Source organism: Procambarus clarkii, chromosome 60 (genome assembly GCF_040958095.1).
Source record: "Procambarus clarkii isolate CNS0578487 chromosome 60, FALCON_Pclarkii_2.0, whole genome shotgun sequence".
Taxonomy (NCBI): Eukaryota; Metazoa; Arthropoda; class Malacostraca; order Decapoda; family Cambaridae; genus Procambarus; species Procambarus clarkii.
The window spans coordinates 19,472,729-19,495,228 of record NC_091209.1 but is presented as its reverse complement, the minus strand read 5'-3'; the positions used below and the strand labels follow the sequence as shown (position 1 = coordinate 19,495,228).

At 44.2% G+C, this 22,500-nt stretch overlaps 2 protein-coding genes across 3 annotated transcripts in view; both read right to left on the bottom strand.

The window, feature by feature from the left end:
• LOC123766720 (neural cell adhesion molecule 2-like) overlaps positions 1-22,500 on the bottom strand; it is a 421,201-nt gene that overhangs the window by 296,262 nt on the left and 102,439 nt on the right. For both annotated transcript variants that reach the window (XM_069307653.1, XM_069307656.1), the window contains exon 3: positions 14,687-14,758. The gene's annotated coding sequence lies outside the window, so the exon portion shown is untranslated. The remainder of the gene's footprint in view (positions 1-14,686; positions 14,759-22,500) is intronic.
• The window catches only part of LOC138353910 (uncharacterized), a 52,324-nt gene that overhangs the window by 6,283 nt on the left and 23,541 nt on the right, over positions 1-22,500 (bottom strand). The window lies entirely within an intron of this gene.

Genomic DNA, 22,500 nt, shown 5'->3' with positions numbered 1-22,500 from the left:
AATTAGGTCACTTGACCAGACCTCTTAACAAGTACATAAAGGTCGTTATAGCATGCTCTTGTGTTCTCTTACGGGCTCACCATAGCCCGTGCTACATGGACACTTCCTTCTGAGTAGCTAAATCTGAAACAATAACAACATGCTCTTGGCCCGAGGACTGGGATGAGCGTGTACACGTCCCATCATCTCCAACATCATCTGGAGATGTCATCTGACACCTCCAACATCATCTGGAGATGTCATCTGACACCTCCAGCATCCTCACACCTCCATGGAGCGGCAGATCAAGAGAAAGGGATGCTGGACCAGTCGTAGGAACCAGTCAATGAAGCTGATCAGAATTACATTTCACCTTTGTAAATGCACATTAATGACACTATGTAAAAGACACATTGAACACTTTATGTAGGGCATACGTAAATCTATGTATCTATGTATTTACGTATATAGGTTAGCTTAGCATTTTAAAATCACCGAATCACCTTCTGTGGTTGATTGTTCAATAAACCCGTGAAGTATATGTTTAACACCTCTCTAACCCTGTCCATGGAGGACAGAAGAAAATGTATATATGCTGGTTAGCATTGTAAATGTGTGGCCACGTCTGTGGTAGAAAATAATAATAATAACAAAAATGGTTGCTACCTCACACCTCACTTTCTCTAAACTTTATAATGGATCAACAATATTTTTATATTAATTTGTTTATTGATCACGTTAAAACATGTCTTTCTTTATCTTATTTAATTTGTACCTTTAATTACAGTATAAATATTGGTCTTTCTTATCAGTAGCGTTTTATATCGTCTTTCACTAAATTCCTTCCACTTGGGATAAGACTCGTGTATAAGAATGTTGTTGTTGTTGTACATTCAGCTACTGGGAACACAAAGTTACAAGTAGCACAGGCTATGGTGATCCCGTAGGGGACTTACCCGGCAGAGGAACGGGGCTGTAACTGGTCTATAAGGAACAATACAGTTTATTGAGAGGCTTATAGGGAATATATACTTTACTATTTGTTTCTATTTTGAAGTATAATTTATAGAAAGTCATAGAATATAACACGTCAATAAAGTCTAAACCGTTTATTGTATATTGTGTCATTCTTGCCGGGGCACGTGAGGAGTTATTGTTTACTATCAGTGTTGACATATATTATTATATATGACCGAAAAAGTAAGATTAATAATTCTAACACGAATTTTCTCAATATTTCTTATGTTTCTTTTCACTGTCGATGGTAACTGAAAAATCAGTTCTCCAAAATTCATTTTTATTTCTAGTCTGACGCGACACTTGAACGCGTTTCGTAATAACTTATTACATTTTCAAAGACTTTAGTTTACACGCACACAACTATAACCTGCAAACACTAAACAGAGTTCTACTATGCTATAATTTAAACGGCTTTCATTTTATATGCCAGCACGCATGCACGCACGCACGCAAGCACTACCCTTCACAGGATGGGTATGGGGTGCACAACAGCTCACAGGATGGACGCGTCAGTCAGTATTCCCGCCACAAAAGTGAAATTTCTAGTGTAGGTGAATGTGACAGGACGGGGGAGGCGGACAGTAGTCATAATGACAGGTTCAGACCACCCGCCGGACACGGAGTTCCGTCCATTACCGATGGTAATATTATCATTTGTTTTACTTGTTATTATCGTTTAACCGTGACGTTGATGGATGTTGCAGTATGGTCCTCGTGCAACACTCGTTTATTGATGTTTAGGGGTTGTCGTTGTTGGTATATATGAAGGTATGTCCTCGAGTTGCTAGGAGTAGCGGCTTATTGGGTAAGGAGTTTCTTCGGCATCTCAGTAGATGTCCCTTAGAGATGCCTTAGGCAAGCTCTAAGTAGGGGGGTTGGGGGTGGGGGGGGGTGGCTGGGCATTATAGGGCATCGTGTGGGCATTAGCGGGCACAGAGAAATCTCATTCGTGTATTAAACCTGTACATTTAACCATCCCCCATGTCTGTCTCTCTCTCTCTCTATCTCTCTCTCTCTCTCTCTCATGCTCTCTCTATCACTTTCTTTCTCTCCGTCTCTCTCTCTTTTCTCTCGACCTGCCACCTATTACATTTATATTCTTCTAGCATCCTCTTCCTTCCACCTCTTAATTCCTTTTAATTAGAGTTTGTGGCCGAAGTTGCTCAAGATAGTTCCAATAAATTGAGAATAATTGACCGTTTTCGGCTCCCATTTCCGTCCTATATGGAGCGGATATTGTCCGAGTGGTGTCTGAGGGAGAGAGAGAGAGAGAGAGAGAGAGAGAGAGAGAGAGAGAGAGAGAGAGAGAGAGAGAGAGAGAGAGAGAGAGAGAGAGAGAGAGAGAGAGAGAGAGAGAGGAGAAGTATGTGAGAGGCTGACACTCATAACAGTGTCAGGAGTACATATCCGCCACCAAACACTCTCTCACTTTATGGGATCACCATAGCCCGTGCTACATGGACATTTCGTTCTGAGTAAATCTAAAACAACAACAACAACAACAACTGTATCAACATCGTCCCATAACCACCACCAGCTGCTGGCGTCGGAGTCCATTTCAATAAAATATCTGACAAAAGATAATTATTTGCCTAATATGATATTATTTTCTCTATATAATAATTTCCACCTCACCACAACCAACCTTAGCCGCTCAAACCACAATAATTCTAAATCATTATACTCAGTTGTTGGAGGAATTCAAAATAAATTTGCCAAAAATTAATCTATAATGTTCCTCACGCCTAATCTTCCCTGCCTATATAATGGCAGTAGTAAGAGGTCTTGTCAATTATAAATATATTAGGTTTATAATTTACGGTCTTTATCAAAGCGTTATCATTGATGTGTGTGTCATTGAATTCCTCCCCCCCCCCCAGTTCCCATCCCAAATCCTTATCCTGGTCCCTTCCGAGTGCTATATAGCCGTAACTGCTTGACGTTTTCTCCTGGTAGTTCCTTTCCCTAATACAAATGGTAAACTCATCCAATTGCGTAGCTAAATGTGAAGTATTTATATACTATTGAATATCCTCAAGCTTCCGGCGTCTGAACAAGGGCGTGGGGGTGGATATATTCACCGAGAGGTATATACCACGCGCCTCTGTGTATACAAGTATACTTTATACGTATATATACTTGCTAGATGGTCAGTAAGCATATGTCTGCACCTTTCTGGAGGTTCATAAGCCTTAAGTCCAACGCCAAATGGACGTAATTTCTGATCACTAGAACACCCTGCTTGGCATGTCTTGTATTTACACCTAGCTACTCTGAGTGTACCGGCGGAGCCCAGAAGCTAACACCCGGTAAACCCTCCAGGAAGATGTCGTACTCCTCACAAGGAAGTGACCTCGCCAGAGCCGCCTTAATAAGGGGGACTGAGTGTAAAGGCAATACAGCGCTAATTAACGTCTTGGGAATTAATATTTAAGTTGGAGTATTAGCTTGTTCAGTAATAACGTCTCAACCACTGGAGAAGTTGATTAAGCTGGGGAAAGACGTCGTTAATGAGGGAACACAGCTACGGAACTTGGGCCAAGCCAAGAGCAGAGAAACAAGAGTAATGAGGATCGAACAATGTTGGAGAAGCATCATCAATTAGCTGACTTAGAGGCGGAGAGAAGCGATAAAGGATTGCAAGTAAACAGCAGTTTCAATGACAGAAGTAAACTAGAGAGTGTGTGGAGAGCAGGTGAGCATCCTCAGAGATGTAACACCTGACCTGGCTAGGGTGATAATCCTACTTGACCACAGGTTTACTGGAGTTCCCACTACGGGCTCACCATAGCCCGTGCTACTTGGACATTTCGTTCTGAGAAGCTAAACGAGTTACAGCCCCGCTCCTGTGCCAGGTAAGTCCACTACGGGCTCACCATAGCCCGTGCTACTTTGGAACTTTTGTTCTAAGTAGCTGAATCTAAAACAACAACAACATGGAGTTTCCAGTCATCAACACCCCGAACCTCGACCAGATATTATGTAAAAGTAACTCCCACTAAAAGCATGTATAAAATTTCCTGCAGTAAACATCGAGTGACAGTTAGGAGGCGACTGGGCAGTTAAGCCAGTTGAGAAGACGGCGCAGAAGGTGGCGTTGGTGCATAATGTAATTCCAACGAGCTCTTAAAAACACAGCTTAAATATCTGGTATCATTAAATCCCGCCCCACTAGCGCGCCTCGCAAGACTCAGGCGAGTGTAGAGTCTTAGTCTTGTGCACACAATAGCTCATCTCTTAGGGTTTATGGCACGGGACATCCAGGAGAGTCTAAATGAAACTGGTTATGAGAGAGAGAGAGAGAGAGAGAGAGAGAGAGAGAGAGAGAGAGAGAGAGAGAGAGAGAGAGAGAGAGAGAGAGAGAGAGAGAGAGAGAGAGAGAGAGAGAGAGAGAGAGAGAGAGAATAGTTGGATAGAGGGATAGATGGCTGGATAGATAGTTGTAGAGATGAATGGATTGATAAATAGATAGATAGATATATGGATATTCCTCTGGACCAACGGTGACAGGGTCCATGGACCACTCAGCACCAAGGTGAGACGGTCCATGGACCACTCAGCACCAGGGGTGAGACGGTCCATGGACCACTCAGCACCAAGGTGAGACGGTCCATGACCACTCAGCACCAGGGGTGAGACGGTCCATGGACCACTGAGCACCAGGGGTGACAGGGACCATGGACCACTCAGCTCCAGGGGTGACAGGGTCCATGGACCACTCAGCACCAGGGTGACAGGGACCATGGACCACTCAGCACCAAGGGTGACAGGGACCATGGACCACTCAGTACCAGGGGTGACAGGGACCATGGACCACTCAGCACCAGGGTGACAGGGACCATGGACCACTCAGCACCAAGGGTGACAGGGACCATGGACCACTCAGCACCAGGGGTGACAGGGACCATGGACCACTCAGCACCAAGGTGAGACGGTCCATGGACCACTTAGCGCCAAGGTGAGACGGTCCATGGACCACTCAGCACCAGGGGTGAGAGCGACCATGGACCACTCAGCACCAGGGGTGAGACGGTCCATGGACCAATCAGCACCAGGGGTGAGACGGTCCATGGACCAATCAGCACCAGGGTGAGACGGTCCATGGACCAATCAGCACCAAGGTGGTATTGTTTATAAGTTTCCATCTCGTCGACTCAACTTTCGTCATTATGGAGGCTCATTAATGACCCAATTGCGACTGAAACTCGTCAGATCCTCCCACGTTATCCCCCCCCCGTCTTCTATTTACTGGTCGAATTACCTGCTAACGATGGTGTCTGTTGAGCCTATTGATCTCACCGGACCCGCGAGACATTCATCTCCTCCACAGGTAATGCTCGTCAGACCCACACCAACGAACTCATCATACGTTTTAATATTATTATTTATTAGAATTTGGTGCATATTTAGGCGTTGGTTAGGTTAGGTGAAGGTTAGGTTAGGTTAGGTGAAGGTTAGGTTAGGTTAGGTTAGGTTAGGTTAGGTTAGGTTAGGTTAGGGAAGGTTAGGTGAAGGTTAGGTTAGGTTAGGTTAGGTTAGGTGAAGGTTAGGTTAGGTTAGGTTAGGTTAGGTTAGGTTAGGTATAGGTTAGGTTAGGGAAGGTTAGGTTAGATTAGGTTAGGTGAAGGTTAGGTTAGGTTAGGTTAGGTTAGGTTAGGTTAGGTTAGGGAAGGTTAGGTGAAGGTTAGGTTAGGTTAGGTGAAGGTTAGGTTAGGTTAGGTTAGGTTAGGTTAGGTTAGGTTAGGTATAGGTTAGGTTAGGGAAGGTTAGGTTAGATTAGGTTAGGTGAAGGTTAGGTTAGGTTAGGTTAGGTGTACGTTAGGTTAGGTACGGTTGGCAAGTATAAAGCTTGCAGTATACATGGAGCCGACCTGTCCTTAGGTCCGGCTTGTTAAAACAACCATTACATATTGTGCTTTAAGGATATAATTATTCCCAATTAACTAGGACGAGGGTATCCAGCATTGCCAGGGGTCTGTCTCCCATTTCTCCATCTAACTATCCATCCATCTAGCTACCTATTTTTCTATCCATCAACCTCTATTCACCTAGCAGCAAGCGGTTTTCATCCTGCAGGAGGTCATTAGATGTCCCAGAAGGGACTTCGCTAAGCCTCAAGAACAGGCTTCCTGTCCCGGGGCCACAGGACTCATATGGAAAGCCTAACCGGTGTGTGTGTGTGTGTTATCCAGACTGGTTGTGTACACAGCGGGCTGAACCCTGTTGTTGCTTCATATGTAAACACGATCATTGCGGTGGCCCCAAGTGGTTATATCAATACGTGAACCCCGGGGAGAATGATGCCTGTCTTATGCTCGGAAGTGAGTGAGTGTGTGTGTGTGGGTGGCAGGCATAGTGTGTGTGGGTGTGTGGCAGGCAGAGAGTGTGTGTGTGTGGGTGTGTGGCAGGCAGTGTGTGTGTCGGAGGGAGGAGGGTGAGTGTGTGGCAGGCAGAGAGTGTGTGTGTGTGGAGAGGCAGTGTGGCAGAGTGTGACAGAGATAACACGGTCGACAAAGAGACAGTGTGTGTGTGGCAGAGACAGACACACACACACACACACAACTAACTATAATAGACGGTGGAGTGTTAAGACGCCAGCTGGCGCTGCCTGCTACAGAATAGCCTTCTCTATACCAGTTTGTTCTTATATTTGTCTGCGAGAGTCTATATATATATTTGTTACTTAATTTATTTTATGGCAAATGCTGAAAATTTATCTTTCAGTTCGTTGCTCTAGACGGTAGAGCGACGGTCTTGCTTCATGCAGGTCGGTGTTCAATCCCCGACCGTCCAGGTGGTTTGGGGCACCATTCCTTCCCTCCGTACCATCCCATATCATTATCCTGACCCCTTCTAAGTGCTATATAGTCGTAATGGATTAGCGCTTCCTCCTGACAATTCCGTTCCCTGCCCCACCGCCATTCTCTCTCTCTCTCACTCTCTCTCTCTCACTCTCTCTCGTTCTCTCACTCTCACGTTCAACATGTTATCACATTAATAACAAGGATAACTCCACCAGCACCCCTCAGCCTAATAGCATCACCATTACAATGCTAAACGACCTCCATTAAGTAGATAAACACCTTTTAAAAATAGATTAAAAGGCTCTAATGGAGTTGTTTCCAGAGGCTCCAAAGTGGCCAACAATGGCCGAGGATTCGTCAAGCCGGTAATTACCTTGATGGGGTCCGTTTTATCCTTTGATTGCTCGTTCAATGTAATTAGGATGAAATGTAATTGCGACAAATGTCGACACGTGAGAGATGGAGTCGGAGAGTGGTGTTAGTTAAGGAAAACTCGATTACCGACCTCACAAATCAGCAGGAGATGGCCTGAATGTAATTAGACAAAGGGGGACCTCCCTCGTCCACACGAAGCAATGTGCGTGTGTGTGTAACTTGCGGGTGATATTATTATTACTGGAAGGAATAGTGGGAGTTCATTTTTTGGTTTCTTGATAATACTGATTGTCCTCTGGCGGACTCTGGGCTAGATGAGTGTGTGTACATTGTACTCAAGCACTCAGCATTGGCTGAGTGTGTAGTACTCACGCTGTCCAGAGGGGCTGTGTTGTACTCAAGTACTCAAGATTGGCTAAAGTGTGTTGTACTCAAGGACTCAAGATTGTCTGAGTGTGTTGTACTCAAGCACTCAATATTGGCTAAGTGTGTAGTACTCACGCTGTCTAGAGGGGCTGTGTGTTGTACGCAAGTACTCAAGATTGTCTAAGTGTGTAGTACTCAAGCACTCAAGATTGGCTAAAGTGTGTAGTACTCAAGGACTCAAAATTGGCTGAGTACGACCAACAACAGTACCACCAATAGCCAACAGCCACGTACCCAATTACTGCAGTGGCGAACAGTTACAGATTCGCGCCCAGTCAATCCTTCCTGACCAGGACTCGATCCCACACGAAATAACCTCAACGGTATCAACAGAAACAGTAGTTACAGCAGCAACAGGAGGAGGATCAGGTGGTACAGCAGCCAAGAGGAACAGTAGGGGCCAGCAAGAACATGTGCAGTAGCCAAAGGAGCAGCCCCAGAGACACCATAAGCTGCTGGATCCGGAGACCAAGTGAATCACACGGCTGAAGGGGCTCCTTGCACCCACTGATCCACAAAACTGTCCCCTTCAGGTAGAGAAGTTTTCACCAGTGGGGCTAATGAGAAGAGAGAGAGAGAGAGAGAGAGAGAGAGAGAGAGAGAGAGAGAGAGAGAGAGAGAGAGAGAGAGAGAGAGAGAGAGAGAGAGAGAGAGAGAGAGAGAGAGAGAGAGAGAATGAGAGAGAGAGAGAGAGAGAGAGAGAAAGAGAGATGATAGAGGAGAGATAGTGCGAGAACTGAATGATGATGAGACCTGAGAGAGACTACGGGCTCACCATAGCCCGTGCTACTTGGAACTTTTTTTGTTCCAAGTAGCGAATATTAAACAACAAAGTGGAGACCAGCTTGTGAAGCCTTTCTTCTGGCTGAAGGATAGTAGACAGACTAAATCTATTTCAATTTCTACATATGATCCCCCCCAAGACTTGTTAGACCTTGCACAGAGTCCTATCCCCTCCGGTTTGACTGTCCTAGTTGTTAAAGGAGTAAGAGAGAGTATTGATTAATCTCTCTCTCACTCTCTCTCTCTCTCTCTCTCTCTCTCTCTCTCTCTCTCTCTCTCTCTCTCTCTCTCTCTCTCTCTCTCTCTCTCTCTCTCTCTCCACTATCCGTTTTCCTCCCAATTCTTCCCATCCCATTGCTTCTCTCCCCTCCCACTCTCCCTCCCACTCTCCCTCCCACTCTCCCTCCCACTCTCCCTCCCACTCTCCCCTCCCACTCTCCCTCCCACTCTCCCTCCCACTCTCCCTCCCAGCAACAGCAGGTGATGTCAGCTTCCTCTTCCTGTTTGACACTCATCCCTGGTCTCGAGTCTCCCTCAAGGCATCAGGAAATTATTTAATGTTTTCTGCACAATTCGCTTTTGTTTTGTTTTTTTGCTCCATCATGTTTTTAATTAATTATATTTGATTGTAATTTTGGTATTTTAGTTTTAGTTATTTCATTTTGATATTATATTTGATAACGTGATGTTTGTGTATAATTAGATGAGCTTTTTCCCATAGTTTGCGAAGATGTGATATGTTGCCTGTTGCAGGTGTTCCAGGTGTTGTAGGTGTTCCGTCCCTGCTCCTGCTGCTGGGTGGTGGTCAGTGTTGCCTGTCCCAGGTGTTCCAGGTGTTCCGTCTCTGTTCCTGCTGCTGGGTGGTGGTCAGTGTTGCCTGTCCCAGGTGTTCCAGGTGTTCCGTCTCTGCTCCTGCTGCTGGGTGGTGGTCAGTGTTGCCTGTCCCAGGTGTTCCAGGTGTTCCCCCTCTGCTCCTGCTGCTGGGTGGTGGTCAGTGTTGCCTGTCCCAGGTGTTCCAGGTGTTCCGTCTCTGCTCCTGCTGCTGGGTGGTGGTCAGTGTTACCTGTCCCATGTGTTCCAGGTGTTCCCCCTCTGCTCCTGCTGCTGGGTGGTGGTCAGTGTTGCCTGTCCCAGGTGTTCCAGGTGTTCCGTCTCTGCTCCTGCTGCTGGGTGGTGGTCAGTGTTACCTGTCCCAGGTGTCCCAGGTGTTCCGTCTCTGCTCCTGCTGCTGGGTGGTGGTCAGTGTTGCCTGTCCCAGGTGTCCCAGGTGTTCCGTCTCTGCTCCTGCTGCTGGGTGGTGGTCAGTGTTACCTGTCCCAGGTGTCCCAGGTGTTCCGTCTCTGCTCCTGCTGCTCGGGGGTCACTCAATAGGGCTCATCAATCATTACATCTAATACAGGAATTTCCACCCAAGCCTAAATAGTTGAATTTGGTCAATCTGACTGTTGGAAACAACATTAATTTTCTCCTCTGCAACACGATCTAAAGCTCCACCTCATTTCTGCCAGTCTTCCAAACACAGAGAAACGATATAGCAATAGTTAAATCATGTTAATGTTAAGAATGAAAAGCGGTTTTGCACGTCACGTTTGAACATTTTTCGAACAGTGCTTCGCTGACTACCTCTGTTCGAAACGCAACTTTGAAACTGGCAGGCCGTTCTCATAAACAATGGCCAAAGTCCATTCCATCCACCCGCCAAACCCCCCTGTACTCACCTAATTGTGCTTGCGGGGGTTGAGCTTTGGCTCTTTGGTCTCGCCTCGCAACTCTCAATCAACTGGTGTACAGGTTCCTGAGCCTACTGGGCTCTATCATATCTACACTTGAAACTGTGTATGGAGTCAGCCTCCACCACATTACTCTATGAGTGAAAAACTGTTTACACACGACTCACAACCGATCACGTCCGAACACTTCCGGAACAAGTGCTTCGCTGTCGACATCTGCTCGAGCCACAGTGTTGTGAATGCTTCACTCACGTACTTCAAAAACAAATAATCGCCAACAGAACCTAAACACCTAACCTAAGCCTAAGCCTAAGTATACATAGAACTTGAACATGCAATAATATTAATATACATAAGAGAACAAACCTGTTTTTATACATAACACGTTAAAACTGATGAATGTATCTTGGTCGGGATGGCCACGGCTTTAACGAACCTAGCGTGAGAACAGCTTGCATAACTGCCAACACAACCAAAACACCTAACCCTAACCTAACCTAACCTAACCTAACCTAACCTAACCTAACCTAACCTAACCTGACCTAACCTGACCTAACCTAACCTGACCTAACCTAACCTGGCCTAACATTAGTCTAAATTTACACAAAATTATAATATCCAACAATATTAATTTATTTCCGAGAAAATACTGTTTTTACTTACACAATAAGTTAAAAAAAATACAAATAATTGTCAAGTGAATAATCGCAGCTTGGACGCGCATAGCCTCAGGACACTACGGGCTCGCCATAGCCCGTGCTACTTGGAACTGTTAGTTCTAGGTCGCGAATCTGTAACAAGAACTCAGTATATGCAAAGTGTTTTACAATTATAAACATGGAGGACGAGCGACTGTTGGATTACCCAGTATTTGGGTAATGGTTCGAGGCCCGGCTCACATATGCGTTCATATATGCGTTCATTTATTCATGCGGCGCTCCGTTCCGCCTCTACGAATTTTATCCAAACATTGATTGCACGCGAAAATATGCAATCCATTATCCAGATTATCCTTAGGCTTAGTCGCGGCACTCAATTTGTTTATAGCGTTTATATGTCTACGTGAAATATTTAGGCCCGGTCTTTGATATATACATATATTGTTGTTTAATGCATCGAAATATTGACGTATTGTCAGCATCAGTTAAGTATACATCTTAGCATCAGTTAAGTATACATCTTAGCATCAGTTAAGTATACATCTTAGCATCAGTTAAGGATACATCTTAGCATCAGTTAAGTATACATCTTAGCATCAGTTAAGTATACATCTTAGCATCAGTTAAGTATACATCTTAGCATCAGTTAAGGATACATCTTAGCATCAGTTAAGTATACATCTTAGCATCAGTTAAGTATACATCTTAGCATCAGTTAAGTATACATCTTAGCATCAGTTAAGGATACATCTTAGCATCAGTTAAGTATACATCTTAGCATCAGTTAAGTATACATCTTAGCATCAGTTAAGTATACATCTTAGCATCAGTTAAGGTTACATCTTAGCATCAGTTAAGTATACATCTTAGCATCAGTTAAGTATACATCTTAGCATCAGTTAAGGATACATCTTAGCATCAGTTAAGGATACATCTTAGCATCAGTTAAGGATACATCTTAGCATCAGTTAAGGATACATCTGAGCATCAGTTAAGGATACATCTTAGCATCAGTTAAGAATACATCTTAGCATCAGTTAAGGATACATCTTAGCATCAGTTAAGAATACATCTTAGCATCAGTTAAGGATACATCTTAGCATCAGTTAAGAATACATCTTAGCATCAGTTAAGGATACATCTTAGCATCAGTTAAGAATACATCTTAGCATCAGTTAAGGATACATCTTAGCATCAGTTAAGGATACATCTTAGCATCAGTTAAGAATACATCTTAGCATCAGTTAAGGATACATCTTAGCATCAGTTAAGAATACATCTTAGCATCAGTTAAGGATACATCTTAGCATCAGTTAAGAATACATCTTAGCATCAGTTAAGGATACATCTTAGCATCAGTTAAGAATACATCTTAGCATCAGTTAAGGATACATCTTAGCATCAGTTAAGGATACATCTTAGCATCAGTTAAGAATACATCTTAGCATCAGTTAAGGATACATCTTAGCATCAGTTAAGAATACATCTTAGCATCAGTTAAGGATACATCTTAGCATCAGTTAAGGATACATCTTAGCATCAGTTAAGAATACATCTTAGCATCAGTTAAGGATACATCTTAGCATCAGTTAAGGATACATCTTAGCATCAGTTAAGTATACATCTTAGCATCAGTTAAGAATACATCTTAGCATCAGTTATACATCTTAGCATCAGTTAAGGATACATCTTAGCATCAGTTAAGAATACATCTTAGCATCAGTTAAGAATACATCTTAGCATCAGTTAAGGATACATCTTAGCATCAGTTAAGAATACATCTTAGCATCAGTTAAGGATACATCTTAGCATCAGTTAAGGATACATCTTAGCATCAGTTAAGTATACATCTTAGCATCAGTTAAGAATACATCTTAGCATCAGTTATACATCTTAGCATCAGTTAAGGATACATCTTAGCATCAGTTAAGAATACATCTTAGCATCAGTTAAGAATACATCTTAGCATCAGTTAAGTATACATCTTAGCATCAGTTAAGAATACATCTTAGCATCAGTTATACATCTTAGCATCAGTTAAGGATACATCTTAGCATCAGTTAAGAATACATCTTAGCATCAGTTAAGAATACATCTTAGCATCAGTTAAGGATACATCTTAGCATCAGTTAAGAATACATCTTAGCATCAGTTAAGGATACATCTTAGCATCAGTTAAGGATACATCTTAGCATCAGTTAAGAATACATCTTAGCATCAGTTAAGAATACATCTTAGCATCAGTTAAGGATACATCTTAGCATCAGTTAAGGATACATCTTAGCATCAGTTAAGGATACATCTTAGCATCAGTTAAGGATACATCTCAGCATCAGTTAAGGATACATCTTAGCATCAGTTAAGAATACATCTTAGCATCAGTTAAGGATACATCTTAGCATCAGTTAAGGATACATCTTAGCATCAGTTAAGGATACATCTCAGCATCAGTTAAGGATACATCTTAGCATCAGTTAAGGATACATCTTAGCATCAGTTAAGGATACATCTTAGCATCAGTTAAGGATACATCTCAGCATCAGTTAAGGATACATCTTAGCATCAGTTAAGAATACATCTTAGCATCAGTTAAGGATACATCTTAGCATCAGTTAAGGATACATCTTAGCATCAGTTAAGGATACATCTCAGCATCAGTTAAGGATACATCTTAGCATCAGTTAAGGATACATCTTAGCATCAGTTAAGGATACATCTCAGCATCAGTTAAGGATACATCTTAGCATCAGTTAAGGATACATCTTAGCATCTCGATGGATTAGGAAAGCTGCTTAGGTTGAAAGCTTTAGGTAAGGTATAACACACCAACCCGTCCTCCTAAGGCTCCCCAACGTCAAGAAACAGTCGTACTAAAGTGCCCTTACCCTAACCAGCCAGAGAACCCAAAACAGAACACGGGACAGTATGTCAATTTCGCCCGCCGCTTCCATTTTCTTGTACGACGGTTTTTTTGCCTTATCTTGAAGTTATCGTGAGATGATTTCGGGGCTTTAGTGTCCTCGCGGCCCGGTCCTCGACCAGGCCTCCACCCCTAGGAAGCAGCCCGTGACAGCTGACTAACACCCAGGTACCTATTTTACTGCTAGGTAACAGGGGGGCATAGGGTGAAAGAAACTCTGCCCATTGTTTCTCGCCGGCGCCCGGGATCGAACCCAGGACCACAGGATCACAAGCCCAGCGTGCTGTCCGCTCGGCCGACCGGCACTCTTAGGTTAAATAATTTCCCTTTTGCAGCGTGTGTTTCTGTGATAACTCCACTGAGGGCGGCACACGCTGTTCTTCGTCTGTATAATCTCAATCATGTACAATGATTTTGTAAATATAAAAGAAAGACTGAATATTTCATTTGGAAAATGATGTACATCGATTTGCTTATATGACAAGAGTCGTGTGGTTTAAACAAGTGATTTAAGACCATTAGAATATAATAATTAAGGAAGCAGTAGAAGCCTTGTTGGCCCATTCGAGGGAGCACCTGTTTATATCCACTCAAATTAAATCAAGCGTCTAACCTACGCTTGAAACAATCCAGGGATACCACGTCTCTTATGTTATCCAGTAATTTGTTCCATAAATCACACAAAACCAGGTTTCCAAACCAGTATTTATCCAGGTCTCTACTGTATCTAAACTTATCTAGTTTATATCCACTATTTCAAGTTTTATCTTGAATTGATATATTTAAAATCTTATTAATATCCCCCTTGTTTATACCCTTCTATCCAGTGAACAAATCCACAAGGGCCGTGACGAGGATTCGAACCTTCGTCCGGGAGCATCCAGACGCAGCATCCCAGTATCCCAGAGCATCCCAGACCCTTCTATCCATTTATATTTCAATGTTACCCTCTCATTCTTCGTGTTTACGCAAAGGCTTCGACGGACTTACCTTATTCTGTAGATAATTACTTAGCGTTCCACTGAAGTTTGTCTCCTCTGGTTCTCCTCAACAAATTCTTACCTTATGAAAAGAAAAGAAAAGTATAAATTTTCTCAGGGTTTCATTTCTTTCCGGTTTGTGTGTGTGTGTGTGTGTGTGTGTACTCACCTAGTTGTGTTTGCGGGGGTTGAGCTCTGGCTCTTTGGTCCCGCCTCTCAACCGTCAATCAACAGGTGTACAGATTCCTGAGCCTATCGGGCTCTGTCATATCTACATTTGAAACTGTGTATGGAGTCAGCCTCCACCACATCACCCCCTAATGCATTCCATTTGTGTGTGTGTGTGTGTGTGTGTGTGTGTGTGTGTGTGTGTGTGTGTGTGTGTGTGTGTGCGTGCAATTACACATAACGCCCACATCCTGGTGTCTAGCTTCACCCAACACTGTGTCAGCGTCACAGTAACTCAGTAATGGCGCCCCGCAACTCCAATAATCCTCAGGCAATAAAACAAATAATGGAGTATATGTGCTTGATAGTCACTTCTCCATTATAGTTAATGGAGAAGTAGTATAGAGTAGTTAATAATACAAGGACTCATACACTAACCACTTCCTACGATTTACTGGAATAAAGCAAACACTAATACAACATACATCGACCATTTTCCAAGATTTACTACAATAATACAAACTACAATATTACACAACACACGACAACTATCATTCACAATTAAGTCAGTCAACAACTGCACATTCACTACGCTTGTATCTTCTCCATCAAATTCATTCACATACACTAATTACTTCTGTAATACTTTAATTACTTAATTAAACAAATCTGCAATGAAAACAAAGGCGGCAATGCAATGCCGGTTAATAAAAACACACATTAAGTCGACTTAATTATAAAATTACAATTACAACAAATAAATATTATAACCTTTCAGCTTGTGAGTACAGGTGTTAGCCCTCCACTATATAACAAGGTAGAAGTTATATCAACCAACTGTACCACTTACGGGCTATTCATGCCCGTGCCACCTCTTGGGTGGCTTAATCTTCAATCAATCCATCAATATCAACCAGCTCACCTACACTACACTACAACAATCAGAATATATAAAATTTATAGGTTCTTAATGGTAGCAATACATTCAAATAAGTAATCTATTGAGTAATGAGATCGTTCAAATGAGGGAAATCAAATGTGTGTTATTTCTGTCAGTGAATGTGGGTGAGAATATCTGTTTACGATGCGAGTTTTGAGTACTGTGTCTCAGTGTGTCTCATTCTCACTACTTCAACGATGGTGGGCTCCCTAGGGTCTCACACAGCACCGCTCTTGTGGCAGGTAAGTCCACTACGGGCTCACCATAGCCCGTGCTACTTGGAACTTGTTCCGAGTAGCTGAATCTATAACAATATCCCTAGGGTGCTCAGTCACCAAACATAGCTAGCGGTAGTTGACCCGTTACCTCGGCGACCAATTACAGCTCGCGGTAGTTATCCAGTCACCTAAGTGACCAATCACAGCTCGCAGTGGTTGCCCCATCACATCAGCAACCAATCACAGCTAGTAGTGTTTGTCCCCTCGTACCTGAGCGGCCAATTAGAGCGCTGATGGCTCAGCGTCTGGAAATCTCCCACCATTCACAACTATCTAATGACCAAAGTTTGTAAACTGCCCAATACTCTCCAGACGTTGTCGTGGATATCTTCGTTTTCAATTTCTAACTTTGTTTTTTTATTTAACATGATATGACAGGACAACTTCAGCTGTTGTTAACATGTATATTTAACATGAACACTCTCAATCCTCCAATACCCCCCCCTCCCCACTCCTCCCCCTCTCCCCCCACTCCAGTACTCCCATCCCACTCACTCCCCGCCCTCACATGTGAATTGGGAGTCTACAACGGACTTGTTCACGTCCTATTCACGTCTTGTACACGTCTTGTACACGTCTTGTTCACGTCTTGTACACGTCTTGTTCACGTCTTGTACACGTCTTGTACACGTCTTGTTCACGTCCAGTTCACGTCTTGTACACGTCTTGTTCACGTCCAGTTCACGTCTTGTACACGTCTTCTTCACGTTTTGTACACGTTTTGTTCACGTCTTATTCAGCGAGAGAGGTGTTGACAGTGTTGTCACGGAGCTCCCGGATCACACACACCACCGTCACCTTTTGGGCAACACTGATTGCCAGGTGATTCGTGGTTAATTACACCTGTATCATGCGCTCTCAGATGTTTGGAGGGGTTAATTACCTACCACGAGGACTAGCAGATGTTGTGTTGTCAATTGCCTGGAACGAGGTTTGGCAGGTGTTGGATGGTTAATTACCTGTAGGACTGTCGGGTGTTGCGTGGTTAGTAACCTGTAACGAGGCTGTTGCTTGAGGTGTTGAAGCGACTTAACCACGTGTCCAACTCCTCTGACGTAACTACCACCACCTTTGACTCAAGCCTGTTGTTTACCTCTGACGCAAAGGCTATCGTGACTGCGTCACGAATGCGTTCCGTTCCTAGCTTTGTACCTGGGGGGGGGGGGGGTCACCTTTGATGGCTAAATATCTGTCAGCACTCCAATTGCGTAGCTGTATCTTCATCACATTTGCGTAAATTAGGTTTCGAGGACATAGAAACAGATGTTTCCTTTGTTGCTTTGCAGGTGTCTAATCAAAGGTGTGTGAGGGTGTGTGTGTGTGTGACGGGTGTGTGGTTGAGAAGCCAGGTATAGGTCCCAGGAGCCGGGTTCGAGCCCCGGCGGCGGCTATAGCCTTCGTTCTCTGACCTCACAGCTTTATGCAACCATTAACGAAGTCGTAGAAAGCTCGCTGGCTGATTAATGCTGACGCGGGAGAGTAATTGCCTTCAACAGTGTTGGGGACATGTTGTGTGTGCTTGTGTTGTGTTGATCAATGTGTTGGTTATGATGCATGCGCGCGCGCACACACACGAGTAGAGTAGCGTGCGTGTGCATACACACACACACAAGCGTGGGCGCACATATTTCCTCCTAAGAGCGTAAAATACTTCCTTCTTGTTGGTCTTGTGGGTCTTTATAATGGTAATAGTGTCAGCAATATTGTCAGCTCTGGTACTCCTGCTGTCAGTTCCAGCCCTCCTGCTGTCAGCTCAGCCCTCCTACTGTCAGCTCAGTACTCCTACTGTCAGCTCAGCACTCCTGCTGTCAGCTCAGTACTCCTACTGTCAGCTCAGCACTCCTGCTGTCAGCTCAGTACTCCTACTGTCAGCTCAGTACTCCTCCTGTCAGCCCCAGCCCTCCTGCTGTCAGCCCCAGCCCTCCTACTGTCAGCTCAGCCCTCCAGCTGTCAACTAGTGGGCTCCCTCACGCTGATAGCCCTAGCAAGCTACAATAATTCCAGTCAGGTGTAAGTCATATGTGTATATGTGACTGGAAGCTTTAGCAAGAGCTGCAGCGCCGCGGTGAGTGGCTTTATTTGGCTTTAAAGCCGGTTGAAATACACGGATATAAAATGTTCAGAACTGCCGCCTAAATTCCATTTCACACGAGTCAGGGTTGCAAGAGAGGCAAGCAAGAGAGGCAGCGTCTTTGTTGCTGTGGGAGAGACAGAGAGGCAGTCAGAGAGACCCGGGCATCACCGGGTAACCCACCTAGTGTCAAGTGAATGAACTGTGTGGTGTGAGGCTGATGTTATGAGGAGATAAGAGACAGAAAGTGACATTTTTTGTAAGCAGGCTCACAGATAACAGCGTCACAGATACCTGCATCCTGCTTGATACCTGGTTGATGGGGTTCTGGGGGTTCTTCTACTCCCCAAGCCCGGCCCGAGGCCAGGCTCGACTTGTGAGAGTTTGGTCCACCAGGCTGTTGCTTGGAGCGGCCCCCGCAGGCCCACATACCCACCACAGCCCGGCTGATCCGGAACTTCTCTTAGAAAACAGTCCAGTTTTCTCTTGAAGATGTCCACGGTTGTTCCGGCAATATTTCTTATAGTCGCTGGGAGGACGTTGAACAACCGCGGACCTCTGATGTTTATACAGTGCTCTCTGATTGTGCCATCCCAGATATCATCACAGATATCAACATCACAGATACCTGCATCATAGATACCAACCTCACTTTGAACCCCGTAAACTACACACACCCACACACCTGTTTAAAGTGCGCTTGAGGCACATGTAGAAATCACAGACAGAAACTGGAACAGAAAAAAGTATTAATGAATCGAACGAATACCCAACTAAACGCCTGTCAAGTTGCGATAACATGACATCCCGCCTGTCAAGTTGTCAATTTGTTTGACATTTTTCTTTGTAATTCTCCGATGATGACACGAAAAAATAGATATGACAATTTCTCGAATTTCTATTATAATTTTTTTTTATTCTTTTTCAAGAAATTAATTGATCTTGAATTGCAAAAAAAATTTCGCTCAGGAATTCCGAAATGTTTAGTCAGTTGCAATTATTTTTTTATACGTTTTTAATTTGTTTTTGTTCTGGTAATTGAGTTCTGAATAAGAGCTTGTCTGAGTGTGAGTTACCTGAGTGTGAGTAACGTGAGTGTGAGTAACCTGAGTGTGAGTAACCTGAGTGAGAGTAGTGTGAGGCGAATTCCCTCTAGCTGTATGAGTGACTCCCATACCACCATCTTGAGGCTATCTTGAGATGATTTCGGGGCTTTAGTGTCCTCGCGGCCCGGTCCTCGACCAGGCCTCCACCCCCAGGAAGCAGCCCGTGACAGCTGACTAACTCCCAGGTACCTATTTACTGCTAGGTAACAGGGGCATTCAGAGTGAAAGAAACTTTGCCCATTTGTTTCTGCCTCGTGCGGGAATCGAACCCGCGCCACAGAATTACGAGTCCTGCGCGCTATCCACCAGGCTGCGAGGCTACCCATACCAGAGGTCATGAAAGAATGTGCGCCTTGACTGACATAGCTCCTACGTCGATAATCTAAGATAACAGTGTCTCCTGCCGTTAGTGATATCATCTATGTCGTGAACATGATCACCTCAGGTGACAGTTCTTCCTACTACTGATAACCCCATCATCTATGTGGTGAGGGTAAGTGCCACATTCAACCGGAAACTCACTATAATACTCACCATTAGGGAATCATACAATATATATCTTCGCCCAAACATTTAAATGATTGTATCATTAGAGATAACATTCTAATACAACATACAAAACTGAGTTATCATACGATAACCAGTGTTTTTGTAGAGTTATCCTCAAGGAGCACTTACTGGAACTTGACTGGTAAGTGATCATTAAACAAAGATATTAGTTAAGTTTACTCGAAACACTTTAACATTGTCACAAAAAGTTGTCACGTATTTAGGGGAAGATGATAACAAGACACGTGTCACGCAGATGTTCTCCTGCACTGTGTCAACACGTGTCACGCAGATGTTGACCAAACCACACACTAGAAAGTGAAGGGACGACGACGTTTCGGTCCGTCCTGGACCATTCTCAACTCGATGACACAGGTGTCGATGACACAGATGTCGATGACACAGATGTCGATGACACAGGTGTCGATGACACAGATGTCGATGACGCAGATGTTCTTCAGCACTGGGTAGACACTTGCGTCTCCTGACAATCTCCCTGCTGGCTCCAGAATTCGAAAATTTGCATATTGCGTTCAGTGAAGTCCCACATCTTCATTTCATTATCATAATCTCCTAAAACTGTTGGCGAGACAGCGGCCGTGGTGGTGGTGGTGAACAAGACGACTCCTGTCGTTATATCCCAACAAGTGTGCAGTCATAAGTGTATTTATAAGTACTACAGAAGCTTCAAAGTACATCATCTGAGAACCGTCCTCTCACTCACCCAAACCTGAAACCTGGTTCACTATACGTGTTGAATAACACGAGTCTCGTAGTACAGTGGGCTTCGTTCCCGACGCACAATCGTGGATCCTGGGGTTCGCTTCCCGAGAGAGACAGAAATGGCTGGGGGGCACGTTTCCTTTCCACCTAATGCGTATGTTCACCTAAATCGGTACCCGGGAGTTAGGCAACTGTTGCAGGGTTGCATCATGGGGAGGGTCAGTAGTTAAACATTGGGGAACCTTACCTTGAGGTTACCTCGAGGTGCTTCCGGGGCTTAGCGTCCCCGCGGCCCGGTCGTCGACCAGGCCTCTTGGGGAAAGTTGGGAAAGGGGGACGTTGATATAAGGATAAGGTAAATATACACACAGGCTTCCTAACAAAATGAATTAAAAATTAATTATGAATACCAGCAATACACAGAGAGATGAGTAACAACCATTCAAGTATAGCTCTGCAACATTAAAATCAACACAACACCTGTACAACATAGCCATGTTGAGAACAGTGTTGCAAGCGTGGGAACACTGGCCCTCAACATTCCTCCGTCATACACTGACACGAGCCACTGTGAGGGCAACTATAATATACATTGCAAGAACATTTTAACCCCGAGCAAAGTTCCATAGTATGTATTGTGTGAGTGTAAACACAGCGAGAGGTGGTGGGGAGTTGTAGTAGTAGTTTTAGATTCAGCTACTCGGAACAAGTTCCAAGTAGCACGGGCTATGGTGAGCCCGTAACTTACCTGGCACAGGAGCGGTGCTGTGTGTGTGGTGGGAGGGTAGGCGAACCCGGTGTTATATATCCCTCTAGCTCGTCAGGTGTGTAAAGAAGATGGGAAAAGTGTACAATGTTGACGCAGACAACTGGGCGCCAAGAAATGTGTAATGGCTTCCCTCGAGGGTTGGCTAAAATAATCTGGGGCATCTTGGTGAGTAAACACACACACACACACACACACACACACACACACACACACACACACACACACACACACACACACACACACACACACACACACACACACACACACACACGTCGAAGCTGTTTTCGTGCGTCTGAACCTGTTTTCTTATGTCAGAACCCGTTTTCTTTGCGTCTGAAGCTGTTTTTTCTTGCGTCTGAAGCTGTTGACTCCACGAATCGAATTCGTGGTAATTATGTCGCCCCATTTCCCTTCTGCCTGAGGCCAATAGTATCATCACAGTATACACAACACTGTTTATTTACTCAACTTTATTTCAGATACCCAATGTACAGGTTTTAATTATTGTATTTTTCATTATTAAAAGCAACAGCAATACCTTGTTTTCCGTCCCTTTGCCAATTGTATTTTTTAACACACGACGCAACATTTCCCACGCGCAAAAAATATATTGCCAATTAGAATTATTTCCTGTATGTTTCGCTTCAGAATTTGTAATGCGAATTTTATAAACACAAATATTCTGATTGTCAGTGGCCAGAAATGTTGACTTTTCTGCTATTTGAGGAGAATTTCACTCAGAAAGATCATTTGATACGGTTGGTGATAGGGCGAGTGATGGGGGAGGTGGGGTAGTGTGGGTTGTGGGGTAGTGTGGGTTGTGGGGTAGTGTGGGTTGTGGGGTAGTGTGGGTTGTGGGGTAGTGGGGGTTGTGGGGTAGTGTGGGTTGTGGGGTAGTGTGGGTTGTGTGGGTTGTGTGGGTTGTGTGGGTTGTGGGGTAGTGTGGGTTGTGGGGTAGTGTGGGTTGTGTGGGTTGTGGGTTGTGTGGGTTGTGGGTTGTGGGTTGTGTGGGTTGTGGGTTGTGGGTTGTGGGGAAAGTGGGGGTTGTGGGGAAAGTGGGGTTGGGGTTTTGTGTGTGTGTGGAGGCTGTTGGGGAAGAGGTAACTAGAGATTCTAGGGAAGTTGGGGGTAGATGGAGGTTGGTTAGTTGGAGATTATGAGGAAAATTGGAGATGTAGGGATGGGGTACAGGGTGTTTCAAGGTGAGGGGAAATGGGGAT